Here is a 17927-nt window from a genome sequence, read left to right on the forward strand (position 1 = left end):
TTTTATTCTCCCTCCCACATTTTCTGTATATTATGTCCTACTTTACAGCCTTTTATTTTGTGTATCCACTGACTGATTTTTGTAGATATAACTGATTGTTACTGCTTTTGTGCTTTAACTGGTCCATATTGGTTGTATAAGTGATTGATCTACTACTTTTATTATATATTTGCATTGACTTGTGAAATGTTTTTCCCTTTCATCAATTTCTTCCTCCTAATATGGTATTTTCTTTTAACTTCAACAATTTCCTTTGACATTTCTTATCAGGCTGGTTTAGTGGTGATGAATGCCTTTAACTTCTGTTCATCTGGGATATTCTTTATTTCTCCTTCTATTCTGAATAGTAGCCTTGCAGGATAGAGTATTCTTGGTTACAGTATCTTAAATGTATCCTACTACTTTCTTTTGGCCTGAAGAATTTTTTTTCTTTTTTTTTTTAAAAAGATTTTATTTATTTATTCATGAGAGACACACAGAGAGAGAGGAAGAGACACAGGCAGAGGGAGAAGCAGGCTCCATGCAGGGAGCCAGATGTGGGACTCTATCCCGGGTCTCCAGGATCAGGCCCCTGGCTGAAGGAGGCGCTAAACCGCTAAGCCACCCGGGCTGCCCCTGGCCTGAAGAATTTCTGCTGAAAACTCATCTGATAACCTTATGGCTTTGCCCTTGTGTATATCTGTTTCCTTTTTCCTTGGTGCTTTTAAAATACTCTCTTTATCTTGATGAAGTCCCAATAGTTCATTTTTGCTTTTGTTTCTTTTGCCTTCTTGGATGTATCTTGCAAGAAGTTACTGTGGCCGAGTTCAAAAAGGGTGTTGCCTGTGTTCTCCTCTAGGATTTTGATGGAATCTTGTCTCACATTTAGATCTTTCATCCATTTTGAGTTTATCTTTGTGTCTGGTGCAAGAGAGTGGTCTAGTTTCATTCTTCTGCATGTGGATGTCCAATTTTCCCAGCACCATTTATTGAAAAGACTGTCTTTCTTCCAGTGGATAGTCTTTCCTCCTTTATCGAATATTAATTGACCATAAAATTGAGGGTCCACTTCTGGATTCTCTATTCTGTTCCATTGATCTATGTGTCTGTTTTTGTGCCAGTACCATACTGTCTTGATGATCACAGCTTTGTAATATAGCTTGCCTTTCAGAATTGTGAGGCCACAAGCTTTGTTTTCTTTTTCAACTTTCCTTTGGCTATTTGGGGTCTTCTGGTTCCATACAAGTTTTAGGATGATTTGTTCCAGCTCTGGGAAAAATATTAATGTCTTTCAGCCTTCTTATTGGAGTACCTTCTCATTGCCTCCTAGGTTAACCCCAGGAGATATTACTACAATGAAAGCTTCAGCAAGTTGTCCTTCTGACCTCCTTCATCTCCATCTGGGACAGTGCTCCCAGACTACTAGGTGTCCCCAATTCAAGCTTACCTGGAGGACATTCACCTAAGCCTACTGTGTGCCAGGCCTGTTCGAGACACGAGGGCAAAACAGGGGTGAAGCAGCAGGGAGGTCCTCATTCTCATATGGCTGACAGAATAGTAAAAATTAAGTTAAACATACACAAAGTCAGGTATTGATATGTACTATGAGGAACAATAAAGTCAGGAAGGAAGTGTGAGCAAATTGCTGAATGCATTTAGGGAGCAGACAAGTACAGTGGAAAGATACTTCAGTCTGGAAGAACAAGTGCAAAGGCCCTGTTGATAGTCTTATTTTATGGTTTGGTTTCTTAGCTTTACCTGGAGTCATATTTTGCTTTTATGCGTAATGCTAGGTTTCACTTCTGAGGTAATTAAGCTGAACCTGGTCATCAATTTGTTAATTTCAGCAAATTCTACAAGAGTAATTCAAAGTAGAAACAGAAGTGATTTGGGACTAGTCAGCACATGTTTATTGAAGGGCCTCCCTGGTCTCAGCATTGTTAGGAATGAGAAGGCTGTGAATGAACATGATGGGTCTCTATCTTGATGATTCCTGTCAATGAACTTCTTCCACATCCTCAGTCCCCTTCCACTCTCAGGTGGGTTATGACCTCTGACCTTGATGGTCTTGGTTCCCTGTGTTCATCTCCTTCCAGCCTTCTCTGTCTCTGTTTATCCCAAACTTCTCAAAGTCTGGGTCCCACACTGACCTACTCCCTTGCATCATCTCTTGCTGAAGTCCCTCTCTTTGAGGGAAGCCCCTAATAGCCCCACCAACATGCCCTGAGAAAGCCTCTTCTACATATCCTCCAATGTATCCCCTGCCATGATTCCATTTCTGAAGGACCCCCTGTCATTCTCTCCTTCCCTGCCCCCGCCACCAAGCTGTGCCTCAACCTACCCCCGAAGGCTCCTTGAGGGTTGCACAGTTACACTTGGGGACACTGAGGGCACACAGGCATTGTTGCTGAAAATGACAAGCAGTACCCCAGAGCAGAAGACAAACAATCACTCCCTGAGCAGCTGGAACTCATGCTGTTGTGGCTATAAGATGCCAGTAAAGAAGGTGAGACCAACATTGGGCTGCAGTCCCTTCCCACCTGTCCCTCAGTGTGCCCCTGTCTTCATGCCTCAGCCTGGGTATACTGTTCCTCTTCCTAATATGTTAGAGATACAACCATTCATTCACTTACTTGCTCATTCATTTGTCTTGTATTTGGCTACTGTTGAGTGCCAGGCTTTGGGTAGATGGTCACTCATTCTGGAACTTCTAGGTTAGATGTCACCCCTTCCTTGAAGTACTTCTCGAACCCCACACTTTCTCCCTGCACCCTCACATCTGTGAGCTCCAAGTGTTGTGTTCACACTTCAATGACCTCTCCAGCCTGTGAACTCTGTGAAGACCCTTGGCCATTGCAGAAAGGGGCTCAGAACAATGCAAAGATGGTTTAATGATGAATAAGTGAAAGGATTAAACACAGACAGGTCAAGTTCACCAAAGATAGGATTCTTCTCCCACCCTCCCTCTCTTCCTCCAAGATCAGGTGCCCCAGGGTTCTGTTCTAATCCTCACCTCTCTGGAAACTTTAATCTTTGTTTACACTTTGAAGACAGCTTAGGCCTGTATCCTTCAGTAGTATGAAACCTAATTACCACTTGAAGGGCAGCCATTCCTCTGTTGTGTCTGAGGCAACACAAGACAACATGGAAGCTCAGTTTATTGGCAGGAAGATATCTCAGTGGCTGGGCCATGGGGCAGCAGGAAGTGGGGAAACAGGACCAGGACGCTGAGCTCACCACCTCCTCTCTCCTGACCACATCCTTTTATATTTAACCAAATAGACTGTAACTATCTGAGGATCAACCTGTCTCCTAGATAGGAGATCTATTCTTCAGGGACAGCTTTAGGAGCCCCACACCTAAGGTTTCGACTCTGTGTGTGAATTAGGACAAATCACTGGTGCCTTTGGAACTCCTGTTCCTAACCCTAAGTGAATCAGGCAGTGATGCTCTGCTAGAGCGGCTGCTGGAGGTGGAGCTTGAGCAGGTGCCTGGCACTGGTCACTGTAAGACATTGCAGTTCCTGTGATACCCTGTTACTGCTGTCCCTGAGATCCCGCCTACTCCATAGCCATGTGTGTTGAATGCCTGGGTGGAGAGATGCCAGAGTGAGTAAGAGAAGGGCAGGTGCTTCCAGGGTAACATTGAAATACAGGGGACTTGACTTTCCTCCCTCATGACATCCAGCTGTACCAGGATCTGATGCCACTGGCCACACACTCTGAGCTTGCACAGTCTCCTGGGAACTCTGATGACAGTTTATTGGCTTGGACCACAGAATGATGGAGGTTATGTCAATAGCAGCTTAGCAACAGAGGTCAGGAGACCCCAGGGCTTTTCGAAGCACGTTGGTGATTGGAGCCTGACATGGCAGAGCATTGACTGTTGGGGTGCCCAGCCTTGGATGCTCACATCCATGGTCATCCCATCCTGAAGGCACCCAATTGCTTCTGATCTCTCAAGCTAAGTAGGCTGGACATGGTTGGTCCTCGGTTCAGAGTAGACTAGGAATATCAGTTGCTGTGGGCTTTAGCAGTCTGTTTCTTCTCTCATCCCTTTCTCCACATGCCATTGCCACAACACTTCCCTTACTCCCCAGCCATCAGGGGGTCTGTCCATTGCTGGAGCCCTGGTAGGGGTGGGTGGCTTCAGGAGTTCTGAAAAAGTACACATGGCTGACTGGTGCCTTCTGGGTTTGCTGAGAGTTGAAGGTTGCTAGGGCAAGTTAGACTTGGCTGGAAGGCAGTGCTCAATGCCATGGAAATGTATCATGAAAAGGTTGTGAGGGAAAATTTTATAGATTTGTAGAAAATAAATTATGATGTGAAGTGTAAAAAAGCCAAACCTAAATGTCCACGAATCATAAAATTCTTTTTTCTTGAAATATACTAAATAGGCAACTCCATAGAGACACAAAGCACACTGGTCATCACCAAAGAATGGGGAGAGTGGAATGGAAAGTGACTACTAAAGGGGTTAGTGGGTTTCTTTCTGAGGTGAAGTGTTCTGGATTGGGGACAGATGATGCCTGCACAACTTTGTGAAGACATAAATCACTGAATTGTATCCTTTTCAAAGGGTGAATTTTATGGTATGTGAATTATATCTTAGCTGTAAACACTGTGGTTAATCAGTAAAAAATCTCTTTAGAGCTTTAACAGGAGCAATGCTTTTTATCCTGAGTAATTTTTGCTTCCCATTCTACTAACCTCTGTAGACTTCAACAAAGACCTCCAAATGAGAAAGAGCACTGTGTATTCAGAGACAACTGTATGCAGCAAGTGAGTCCGCTATCATATTTGCTTTGGCAGACTCAGAGACAGGAGGAGGAGCAGGAAAGCTTTGTGGTACAGGAAAAGGAAAGCATGCCTTCATCCCAGGTAGTGGTGTGCTATGAGGAAGCTGGAGATGGGTTGACTATAAGCATCCTAGCTGATTGCTTAGGGGAACATATTTGACTTTCCCCGTTTGGTTCTTAGTTGAAAGAAGGATTAAAAATGAGGAAGATAAAAAAAAAATGAGGAAGATATCAGACATTGACCAAGTCCTGAGAGGTTGGGATCTGGATTTCTGGGCTGGTTGCTTCAGATTTTGTGTGAGACCATATGTGTGGGCTGCAGGGAGAAGATCCTTGGCCTTCAGGGGATTCAAACTCTGCATACCCAAACCCCTACTTCATCATCTTTAATCAGTCAAATTCTGTGGAATGAAAAACTTGATTCATATTTCCGTCATTGACGGCGAACAATATTACCATTAAAATAATGAAGAGTAAGTATAACAATGGTAATTTGTATTGCCACAAACAAACCTCAGGAATTTCTACCTTCCTAATGTCTATCATATACTGGATTTCAGTGACAGGCAAACAATTGTTAAATCATTCTATTTTCTATTCAACCCCATGACCATCTGGTGGACCTTCTGGGAATAGGCAACAGGTGACAGCCAGCTGTTGAGAAGGTCACTAGTTAGGATCCCAGGACACCACCAGGATGACATCACTCATGCAGATGGCCTCCCTAAGTAGCCCTCTAGCAGCAAGTCCAGATATGCTCTCATGAACATTTCCCAGTGAGGTCCAGAGAAAACTATAAACAGCTGACAGGTAACCCATCACTTCTCATGAAAATGGCACTCAGATGGCTCTAGGACCCAAGGTGATGAGAGTGGAACACCAGGTGACTGGACCAAGGACTTCAAACCCTCATTGATGGTAATACAGGGAAGCTTCTCACATCAGCCATTTGGAGAGGGTCCCCAGCTACTTAGTGGGGACTTTTAATAATTGTGACATTCTAATGAGTATATATGGGAGGATCCACTGTATTTGGGAGGCCTCCTGGTGCCCTCCATGCACATCCATGAGAGATCCCCACTACCAAGCAATGTTTGGAAAAATTAGAAAAGGAAAAACCACCACTGGGGTGCACAAAGAAGTACATAGGACATGAACACTGTCTCCTCTTTGGTGCCCAGCACTCCCACTAGTCCCCATGGGCAAAGGGGCACTGGAGCACACCAGTTGATCTTTTCTTGTCACTTCAGTGACTCTGGAGCACAGTGCTGGCCCGTACCCTTCTCCAGAGCCACTCCTGGGGAAGTGGATGGTGTGCCAACACTCTGGCACCCCAGCAATGATCCTGGTAGTGCACAGGGCTCCTGGAGTACTGTTTCCCTTTCTGCACTGAAATCCTATCTATTGCCCATTTCCCTGGAGTTCTGGAGGAAGAAGATATATAAGTGTCCACCAGCTATCCCTGACACCTGAACAGTCATCAGCTGAAAAGACATGGATCATTTCTGCTTGAGCCTTGGATCTCCAACCTGGGCCCATGAGAGGTGTTTTGCATCCAGTGTGGCCATGGGTGCCTCTGCTATGAGCCTCTTGGCCTGCAGGGCAGATCCTGGCAGAAGGAAACAGACTTGGAACAGTTTATCAGCAGGGCCTAGGAACTATCATTTACTGGAGTGATGGCTATTGAGAAGGGTAGAACTTCCTCACAGAATTCTCATGGCTACGGGGTCTGCTTCCAAGCTCCGGAGGAATATGAAAATTTTCCTGGTGCTGTGGAGAGGACAGCCCTTCACAGTGTTCTCACAGTAAGAGTAGAGTTCCCAGGCTCCCAGTGGCCTTGTGAAATATGTAGGGGTGTGGGCAGGCATGGACTGTAAAATTGGAACCACGAATCATATTTAGTCCATAATTCCAGCCTGCACATCTCTCTTACATTCTTAAAAACCTCCTAGAAGGGCAGCCCCGGTGGCGCAGCGGTTTAGCTCCACCTGCAGCCTGGGGTGTGATCCTGGAGACTCGGGATCGAGTCCCACGTCAGGCTTCCTGTATGGAGCCTGCTTCTCCCTCTGCCTGTGTCTCTGCCCCTCTCTCTCTGTCTCTATGAATAAATAAAATCTTAAAGAAATAAAAATAAAAACTTCCTAGAAGCCACAAAGGAAAGATCAATAAACTTGACCACATAGAGTGTAAGCAAGTTGATCTTTACATGTCCAACAAGAAAAGTCAATACCAATAACGAATGTGGGATCATTTGCAAATACATATACAATAAAAACAGTAATATCAGCATCACATGTTATAATAATAGAACATGTGTTTTTTATTTAAATTCAATTAATTAACATATAATGCATTATTAGTTTCAGAGGTAAAGTTCAGTGACTCATCACTTGTGTATATAACACCCAGTTCTTGTTACATCACGTGTCCTTCTTCCTGCCTATCACCCAGTTACCCCATCCCTCCACATCTCCCCTCCAGCCGCCCTCAGTTTGTTTCCCATAGTTAAGAGACTCTCATGGTTCGTCTCCCTCTCTGATTGCATCTTGTTTTATTTTTCCCTCTCTTCCTCTATGTTCCTCTGGTTTGTTTCTTCATTTCCACATATGAGTGAAATCATATGGTAATTGTCTTTCTCTGACGGACTTATTTGGCTTAGCACAATATCCTCTAGTTCCATCCATATCATTGCTAATGGCAATATTTCATTTTTCATGGCTGAATAATATTTCATTGTAAATACATACCACATCTTCTTTATCCATTCATCTGTCAATGGACATCTGGGCTCTTTCCATAGTCTGGCTATTGTGGAAATTGCTGCTATAAACATTGGGGTACAGGGGCCCCCTCAGACCCCACAGTTGTATGTTTGGGATATATACCTAAGACTGCAATTTCTGGGTCCTAAGGTAGCTCTATTTTTAACTTTTTGAGGGACCTCCATACTATTTTCCAGAGTGTCTGTACCAGCTTGCATTCCCACCAGCAGTGTAGTAGGATTCCCCTTTCTCCTCATCCTAGTCAACATTGATTTTTTGCTGACTTGTTCATTTTAACCATTCTGATTGGTGTGAGATGGTATCTCATTGTGGTTTTGATTTGTATTTCCCTGAGCTGAGTGGTATGAAGCATTTTTTCTTGTGTTTTTTGGCCATTTGTATGTCTTCTTTGGAGGAATGTCTGTTCATGTCTTCTGCCCATTTCTTGACTGGATTATTTGTTCTTTGGGTGTTGAGTTTGAAATATTCTTTATAGATTTTGGATACTAACCCTTTATCAAAACAGAACATTTGTAAAAAAAAAAAAAATAGTCATGAAGAGGGACCAGGTAAGTAAATTCTAGCATATCAACACAATGCAGTGCTATCCATTTGTGTTGTGGTTTGTTTATATTATTATAGGATACATTTATAGCTTTTTTTTTTAAGATTTTAAAAATCTATTTATGACAGACACACAGAGAGAGGCAGGCTCCATGCTGGGAGCCTGATGTGGGACTCAATCCCGGGACTCCAGAATCATGCCTTGAGCCAAAGGCAGATACTCAACCCCTGAGCCACATTTATAGATTTATAGATTCTGACAGAGAAAGATGTTGATAATAAACTTTTAAAGGAAAACAGCAAGTGGCAGAAATCCAAGATGTAAAAAGAAAAGAAAAGTACATGGAAGTTTTTAAACTTATGCAGAAAGGCAAGGAATTGGAATAACTCAAACGATTGTGAAAAACAAGAATAAAGTCTTCCCCGTATCCTGGTGTCAGTAGCCACAAAGGAGATTATCTTCAGAGACATTTATGAGCCACACCTCCTGCTTTCTGCTGTCTCCTGCTATATTCTCCTGGCAGGTAGCTAGCATGCCAGCCCCTCTCTGCTCCTCTGAGACCCTAGCCAAACTGGGAGCCAGTAGGACCCTGACTTTATAGGCCAAGCTTCCTATGTCCTCAGCCTTTCCCCTCATAGCCTTTCCCCCTAGCAATTCACTTACCTGCCCCAATCCTTCCAGCCTGGGGCTGCTTTTCCAGACCTACCCCAGTGCAGTCCTTCACCCCAAGAACTTTGGGCTGTGTTCCCAAAGAAAGTTGAATCCTTTGTAGAAGAGGGAGGAAGCAAGAATCAATGACTCATTGCACCTGGACCCACTGCACACACTTTGTGGCCATTCAACAACTAAAAACACAAGACCGACAGGCATCTCTAGTTTGCATGGTCATAACCATTACTCTCTGGAAACATGGGGGCACAGTCACAACTCTAGGGGTGCCAGGAAGAGAGGGGAAAGATACACATACACACACCCATCCTGGGGGCTAATTGGTACTCTTGCCAGGACAGGCAGGGGTGAGAGAAGAAAAGAGACCCTTGATGCCACTTGTTGGGTCCCAGCTGGATCAGACAGATTGTGGCTGTCTTACTGGTGTGACTTTGGGGAGCTGGAGCCTGTAGCTTCCTCGTCTGTCATTTTCTGACCAACACCCTGCATCCTGTTCTGTCTGCCCTAGTCCTCCTCAGCACGGAGTTCCAAATTAAGAAAATAATACTCTGCATACATGGTGTTTGATTTTCAAAATTAAATAAAAGTTAACACAGTGGGAGATTGAGGTGTTGTGAATAAGTTTGGTAAGGGGATATTGTTTATCCTTTTTGAAGCTATCAAGATGTTCAAGTATAGAGTATATAAAAACATTTGAATGTTTAACATTAGGGAAAATAAATGACTCCTCATTGCTCTCTCTTGCTCAGTCCCACAGTCCTCCCAGCGCCATAACCTGGACTCACCTGATGAAACACCTACCTTTGCACTGGTCTAGATACTTCTCTCACTTATCTCTGCCTTTTCTTTTCACCACATGCCTAAGGCCCCTGCACTCCCTAAATGATACGAAGGACTTGTTTGTCCCCTGAACCCAAGGACTGGAGAAACAAAAGAAATAAAAGAGAAGAGAAAAGAGAAAAGAAGAGAACCTTTCCCATTTGTTCCGTGAAGTCACTCTACTCATGGAAGCTGGAACAGTGAGTGTAAATGTAGGCAGGAGATTCTTTCCACAGCAGACCTGACCTGCACCTAAAATGGTGAATATAACTAGCATCAGTATTTCCTGAGTGCACTTTTAACACCCAAGCCAAAAGGAGAAACCTGGCTATTTGGCCAAGATGGCTCAGTTCAGCAACAAAGTCAAGTCCCTACTTATCTGTTATTTCATTGTCAGGAACTCAGCCACCACCTCTCCTATGTATTCTCATCCAGGAACAGTTTGAAAACCGGGCTGATAAAACTGGGGAAAGAAAAAGAAGCCACGAGAATCCAGAATTTGGAAGCATCACTGGACACACCAGGCAGGAATCCCCCACCAATCACCTGGGGATGATGCTCTCTCGGCCCAACCCACAGGGGTGCACTGACAGGGTGAGCCCCCACATCTCCTGGGGTCCAAAGGAAGGGAGTTGCTCTGCACTTTAAGGAGATATTATCCTAATCTCATAGATGACAATATGAAAATCATGCGGTTTTATACTTGAAGTAGACTTTCTGCTCACAGTTATTATTTCATTAGTTTTAATTTTCAGGATGAAACATAAAGTCCGAGGAAACCCTCAGCATAATCACTTGGGGACTCATGTCTCCACAGCAAAGACACTAGTCCTGAACTTCTCCTTTCAGAATTCTTGGGTAACTGCACCAGCATTTGTTCTCCGGCATGCATGTCAGCACTTTAGAGCTCGAAACCTCCCTGTTGTGCCCTGTTCCCACTCTCTGGATGCACCTGCCATCTGTTAGCATGGCTCCTCTGTATGTGGGATTCAAGCAATACCAGAGCTTCTACCCTCGCTCTGCTTTCCATCACCCTGGACATGTGCCAGTCCTCTTTAGATCTGTTTAATGGCTGGTAGAAAAACCCAAGAACTCATGTCATGCTGGAGGGTCCGTGACTCTCATCACATGAGGCCGGCTATGACAACTCCTTGCACAGGACCGAAGCTGGAGTTCAGTCTTTATGAGTCCAATGTTGGTACCACAATCCCCATAGGGTAAATAGAGTCACCAAATACAGACTAAAGTTTAAATTGCAGGGAAACTGGGTGATGTTCACATAGCCTCCTAGTACAGTGGTAACTGGAGGTCTGTCCCTCATTACCAGAATCATTCTTCACTCCATGATTGATGTGTAGGAAAGTACTTGTATACTGTGAAAAACTACCCAAATCAATGGTCATGATTAACTGCACTGCACAAATACTGATAATGTATTAGGAAGATGATGAATCACATTTCTGTGATCTTGAGATCTGTAAAAGAGAAAACATTTCAGGCATGATAGAGAATCTGCGACTTGGATTTACACGTATGCATTTATTGAATCCTCACATAAGCCTGCTACTTATGGAGTACTTAGCATTTAACAAGAGACAAGAGCTAGGGCCAGTAAGCTTTATTTAAAGGATAGTATGAGGTGTCTAGAAAATGGCAGAGCTACAACTTAAGTAGCTCTGCCTGTCTCTGAACCTCCAACCCCTAGCCATGCTGATTTTTTTTTATAAGAGTGGTTCATTTTTTTAAATTTTATTTTTATTCATGAGAAAGAGAGAGAGAGAGAGAGAGGCAGAGACACAGGCAGAGCGAAAAGCAGGCTCCATGCAGGGAGCCCCAAGTGGGACTCTATCCCGGGTATCCAGGATCGCCCTGGGCTGAAGGCGGCGCTAAACCGCTGAGCCACCCGGGCTGCTCGCCATACGCTGATCTTGAGGGCTAGATGTCAGACCCAGATTTTTCCTGAATGTGTCACCTCTCAGGTCACACCCAGAGACTCCTGGCCTCTTATCACACCCTCCTCTCCAACCTCTTCACAGCTGACCCCCACATGCAGTTTCTCCCAACCCAGGGGACTCTCTGGGGGAACTGACCCAACCCTGTAAGTCAGCTGTACCTCTCCTCAGTTCCGAGATCAGTCTCCTCCATGAGGATAACCCTCAGCCTTTCTGACTTCTAAGCACCTCCATCCCAGACAAGAATATCTCCCCTGCCTATGGCTGCAGCTTCATATCCTTACTGTGTTTTATAAATATCTGGCAACCCCATAGGCCTTGATAGTTAATCATTCTTCCTGCTTTGTAACATTTTGGACATTCCTCTTGTCTTTTGAATCTAGGAAATTCTCACCTATCTCCTTACCTCAGAAGGGCTCCTGTCCTATCTCACACTTGAAGAAGTACATCTGAAGCAAGGCTGCAGCTCCCTGCCATGGTGCTACATATTCCTGCATCTCTCTTCACTAGTGACTACTTTCCTGTTTAAATTCAAAGTCAGTGGGGTGCCTAGGGGGCTCAGTGGTTGAGTGCCTGCCTTCAACTCAGGATATGATCCTGTGCTCCTAGGATCTAGTCCCGCATCGGGCTCCCTGCAAGGAGCCCGCTTCTCCCTCTATGTCTCTGCCTCTCTCTGTGTGTCTCATGAATAAATAAAATCTTAAAAAAAAATTCAAAGTAAGTCTATGCCTGGATTAAGTTCAGGTTCTCAAAGGTATCCCCTTCTTTCCTGCTCTCTAGAAAACTAATTATTGATTATTTAGTAACTGCCAAACTGCATCGTATTTTTTAAAATTTTAATCTTTATTGAACAATTTTCCAGAGGGAGGGGCAAGATGGCGGAAGAGTAGGGATCCCAAGTCACCTGTCCCCACCAAATTACCTAGATAACCTTCAAATCATCCTGAAAATCTACGAATTTGGCCTGAGATTTAAAGAGAGACCAGCTGGAATGCTGCAGGGAGAAGAGTTCGCGCTTCTATCAAGGTAGGAAGACGGGGAAAAAGAAATAAAGAAACAAAAGGCCTCCGAGGGGGAGGGGCCCCGCGAGGAGCCGGGCTGAGGCCGGGGCGAGTGTCCCCAGGACAGGAGAGCCCCGTCCCGGAGGAGCAGGAGCTGCACCAACCTTCCCGGGCGGAAAGGGGCCCGCAGGGAGTTGGAGCAGGACCCAGGAGGGCGGGGATGCCCTCGGGCTCCCGGGGACACTAACAGACACCTGCGCCCCGGGAGAGTGCGCCGAGCTCCCTAAGGGCTGCAGCGCGCACGGCGGGGCCGGAGAAGCTCGGAGGGGCTCGGGCGGCGGCTCGCGGAGGGGGCTGCGGGGCGGGAGCGCGAATCCAACAGCGCAGGCCCCGGAGCACAGGGCGCCGGGACAGGCAGAGGCCGGGAGGGCCCAGGACAGCGAGGACGCTCCTGCCCCGAGCTGAGCAGATCAGCGGCCCCGCCCCGGAGCCTCCAGGCCCTGCAGACGGAGAGCTCCGGAGCTACTGCGGGGGCTGACTCCAGGGCTGCAGAGCTGGCCCCGCCACTGGGGTTGTTCCTCCTGGGCCTCACGGGGTAAACAGCCCCCACTGAGCCTCACAGTGGCCTCACCCGATAAACAGCTTAAATGTCTTTCACCGAGCCCTGCACCAGGCAGGGGGCTGAGCAGCTCCCCCAAGTGCTCACACCTGAAAATCAGCACAGTAGGCCCCTCCCCCAGAAGACTAGATAGAGGGACAGGGGAAAAACAAATTATTGACCAAGCAGCACTGGAAAGTTCCAGGGGAAGTCAAGGGACTTACAGTATACAGAACCAGAGGATACTCCCCCTTGTTTTTTTTTTTTTTTTTTTTTTTTTTTTTGCTTTTTGATTTCCGTTTGCTTCCCCCCCTTTTTTTTCTCTTTTTCTTCTCTTCTTTTTTTTTCTCTTTTTTTCTTCCTTTTTTCTTTTTCTTTCCTTCTTTCTCTCCTCTCTTTTTATCCTTTTCCCAATACAACTTGTTTTTGGCCACTCTGCACTGAGCAAAATGACTAGAAGGAAAACCTCACCTCAAAAGAAAGAATCAGAAACAGCCCTCTCTCCCACAGAGTTACAAAATCTGGATTACAATTCAATGTCAGAAAGCCAATTCAGAAGCACTATTATACAGCTACTGGTGGCTCTAGAAAAAAGCATAAAGGACTCAAGAGACTTCATGACTGCAGAATTTAGATCTAATCAGGCAGAAATTAAAAATCAATTGAATGAACAATTTTCCAATTCTTTTGACAGAGGAAATTGAAAAAAAAATGAATCTTTGATGACAGAGGCTCAGTCAACTTATGTAGGGTTAGTGGCATGTCCAATAGCCTATCATATAGAACCTAGCAGGATTCTGAGATTGTATACATTACCTTAAGAGATACAATACCAGATTGAATCTAAATCCACCAAAATTGATTGTAGAATCAAACTGATCAAATGTTGTTTTATCGGAGGCCTACCATGAGCACTCCATTTAAAGTAGCAGCCCCCACTCCATTCCCCAAATCTCTTGTCACCTGCTTTAGTTTAATTCATAGCTCTTATCATCACTTGACATATTTTTATATATTCTACACATTGTTCTTCTCTCTCCACTAGAGTATAATGCCTATAAGAGCTGAGACTCAGTATTGAATCCTCAGCACCTACAATGTAGGAACTCAATACATATTTATTAATTGAATAAATAGAAATTAGCTTTCTTGTAACTTTATTCTTTCTTCTAAGAACTAAAAACAGAAGCCCTGTTCAATATAACTAAGATCTAAAAAAAAAAAAAAAATTAAGATCTAGCTACTCAACACCAACACTGCCCCAATAGGACAAAGAACACAGGGACGAAAGGGCCAAAGGGCATGGGGACCAGAACAGACCCCAAACATAACTGAGGCAATCCATTGTCTCTTCACAAATAGAAGAACAAATTCCAGTGATGGGCAACACCATGAAGCCAATACCTACTGTCACATCCTTAGCAGAGCTCAGTGAAAGAGCAAATAACAACTATAATGCAATGTGGGAAAATCTATACAATTCTAGAATATCTTCAAGTAACCTCCTTTATTTAGAAACTCCAGGCTTTCTCCCAATCCAGGCATATAATCCCCTTCAGTCTCCATTCTAGAAATACAACCCACTTACCTCCTCCTCAACTGGTAAATCACAAGAAATTTCAGTGTCTGGGTGACAAGGTCCAAATCCAGGTGTACTCTGTGAGCATTTTGAAACAGCCCTCCAGGGATCCCTGGGTGGCGCAGCGGTTTGGCGCCTGCCTTTGGCCCAGGGCGCGATCCTGGAGACCCGGGGTCGAATCCCGCGTCGGGCTCCCAGTGCATGGAGCCTGCTTCTCCCTCTGCCTATGTCTCTGCCTCTCTCTCTCTCTCATTCTGTGTGACTATCATAAATAAATAAAAATTAAAAAAAAAAAATGAAACAGCCCTCCAGCCCCACCACCACCAAATTCCAGACTTGTCCTTGGATGGTCTCCACCAGTATCAGCAGACTGTAGTCCAATGGCCAAGAAGAGCTATTTCATATATTTTTTCCAGTTTCCAGGTGTTTGTGGTGAGGATAAGCCCTACACCAGTTACTGCTTCATGGAGGGTTTTAGAATGATCTGTTTATGTATCTGATTCCCATTCTGGACTATGAGCTCCCAAAGACATATAGGCCATGTTGGGCCCTGTGCCCAGTGCCAGATTGATTGTAATATTCATCATGAAATCTTTATGTTGACTCAGCACCAAAGACCACCACCATGAATTCCTCGTCCTTATACACATGCAATATGCTACTCCTCTCAGAGGTGGGGACTGTGCCTCCATCCTCATGAATACAGGCTGCCTTGTGACTGCTTTGACAGTGACACAAATGACACTGGGCCAGTTCTGGGCTTGCTTTTAAGAAATCTGGCAGCTTCCACTTTCTCTTGTAACTACTGTTCTTGGGCTGCTGTCCATGGAAGCCCAGGCTGTGCTGAGAGAAGGCTGAGCCACATAAAGAAATGATGCTCACACTTTGTTTCACTGACCACCGGAGCTCCCAGGAAACCAGCAGCTTCACCTGCCAGCCTTGTGAGGTAACCTAGTGGAGTCTTCAGTTGATGCAGCCACAGATGTCTTCTGCCTGCAGGAGCATGAGAAACTCTAAGCGAGAACCACCCAACTGAGCCCAGACTACTCATAGAACCATGTGAGATGATAATGTTGTTTGTAATCATGAGTTTGAGGATTACTTCCTCATTATTACATAATAACCCCTTCTGACTATAATAATCTCTTGAAAGAAAAATCTAATTTTAAAAAGGACTGTAAATTCTGTTAACAAATTTCAACTGACTAAATTTTAAAGATGTTGGCTTTATGCAAGGATTCGTGAATTAGGCAGCATCCAGTCTAGCAGATACAAAGGAGCTCAAGTGTCCAGAACCTGGTGGGAGTAGTTAGAACTTGGTGGGACTAGGGTGGTACACAAAGTAAAAAGAGGGTTGATTACTGCAAGGTTATTTTCCATTAGAGGAAGCAGGGTCTATCATGCAAGTTACCTAACTAGTGCTGTTGAGGTAATTCCTGAGTAGCTGGTTAAGATTCCATGTCTAGAACAGCCAAAATGGTAAATAAGTCAATTCTCAGTTTGGTGATGTGGGGCTTAACATAAACAACTCCATTCTGAGCCTGTAGTCTTGTTTTCAACAGTCCCTTGATGTCAATATCTGTGTATGTCATTGTTAGTTCCTTGTGTTTACTGGCACATTTATTCCCCCAAGTGCTTATTGAGTAGGTAGCATGTGCCAGGCCCATGTTGAGGGTAGGGATTCAGCTTCTAAAGTCCCAATCTCTGATGTTCCAGAGGCACAGACAACTTCTATACGTGAAAACACAAACAGGGCCATTTCAAGTAGTGATAAGAGTTGTTCATTCCTTGTTCCTGAGCCCCTATTATGTGGCTGGCACTGACCCAGGCTGCAGGCACATCAATGAGTAAGACACACAAACAGCCCTGCTGCTCCTGTGGAGCTGACACCATGCAGAGGACACTAAAACAAGCATCACCCAGCATGGTGAAAGGGGTCAGTGTCTGGAGACAAAAGCAGGGCTCAGAAAAATCAAGAGGTATAGTGGGAGCTGCTATGGGAGAGAGAGGAGCAGCCATGGGAAAAGAGATATGCAGGGCCTCATAACCACCCAAAGACCTGTCCTCTGCATGAGGGGAGCCACAGCCAGGTTCAGAGAAGGAAGACCAGCCCTGAGTTCTATGAAGGAGGTAACTGCTAGGGAGACTTGGGGCAAACAGGCTGCCTCTGTAGATCACGCAGGCAGGGGAGACTTCTCTGAGGAGGTAGCATATGAGCTGAGCCCTTGTACTGACCATGTATCTAGCTTCCATTAACTTGAGGCCTTACTGTCTGCATACATGCACTTACTGTTCTGGACACACATGTTCTGGAGGATCCTATGTCATGCCCAAAGTTACTGTGGCCTACTGCTTGCCCATTTCTCTCCTGCCAGAAATGCTTCTCAAACACATTCAGTCATCCATATCCCACACTTCCAGGTGCCCACTCTATGGCTCTCACACTCTGGGCCATGTGCCCTCTGGCCTAATCACCCAGGGCCACATACCAGACAGCAGGGGAAACCTCTATGCACCAGAGACCACAGAACCAACTCCAACTAGCCGATCTTGAGACTGCTAACCACGCCTTGCCCAGTTCTAGAGGAAACCACAATAAAGGATCTTGTCCACAAATTATAAGTTTTATCATAATTAACCATTTATATTTCTATAAAGGTGTGTTTTAGGGAATTTAAAACAACCATAGAAAGAGAGCTGGTTTGGTCTCAGTTAAATGAGCATTTGGTAGGAGGAATGAAGCGTGGACAGCAATCACTCAAGTATACACTAGAGACTCCTGGTAAGGAAAATTGAGAACAGAAAGAAGGAATGGTAAAGAGAGATGTCGCAGGTGACATGTGAGTCATATCTTGGTAAGAGAATGACACTGATGTCAGCCTGGAAGGAGGTCTTTGTGAAAGCACAGAGTGTAGGGAGTTTGGGAGCATAGCTAAGGGCTGAGGAGCCCATTTTTTAAAAAGATTTATTTATTTATTTATTTATTTATTTATTTATTTATTTATTTATTTATTTATTTATGATAGACATAGGGGGAGAGAGAGGCAGAGACACAGGAGGAGGGAGAAGCAGGCTCCATGCCCGGAGCCCCACGTGGGACTCAATCCCGGGACTCCAGGATCACGCCCTGGGTCAAAGGCAGGTGCTAAACCACTGAGCCACCCAGGGATCCCTGTGGAGCCCATTTTAACTGGACATTGTGATG

General features: G+C 44.9%; 1 long non-coding RNA gene across 11 annotated transcripts in view; it reads left to right on the forward strand.

Moving 5' to 3' along the window:
• The window catches only part of LOC129507223 (uncharacterized), a 44145-nt gene that overhangs the window by 11738 nt on the left and 14480 nt on the right, over positions 1-17927 (forward strand). For 6 of the 11 annotated variants that reach the window (XR_008663942.1, XR_008663948.1, XR_008663949.1 and 3 more), the window contains exon 1: positions 914-12570. This is a non-coding gene — a long non-coding RNA (uncharacterized LOC129507223). Of the gene's footprint in view, positions 1-913; positions 12571-17927 lie in introns of those variants that run through there. The other 5 variants (XR_008663945.1, XR_008663946.1, XR_008663943.1 and 2 more) reach the window with 5 other exon arrangements.

This window comes from Nyctereutes procyonoides, unplaced genomic scaffold (assembly GCF_905146905.1).
Source record: "Nyctereutes procyonoides isolate TBG_1078 unplaced genomic scaffold, NYPRO_anot_genome, whole genome shotgun sequence".
NCBI lineage: Eukaryota > Metazoa > Chordata > Mammalia > Carnivora > Canidae > Nyctereutes > Nyctereutes procyonoides.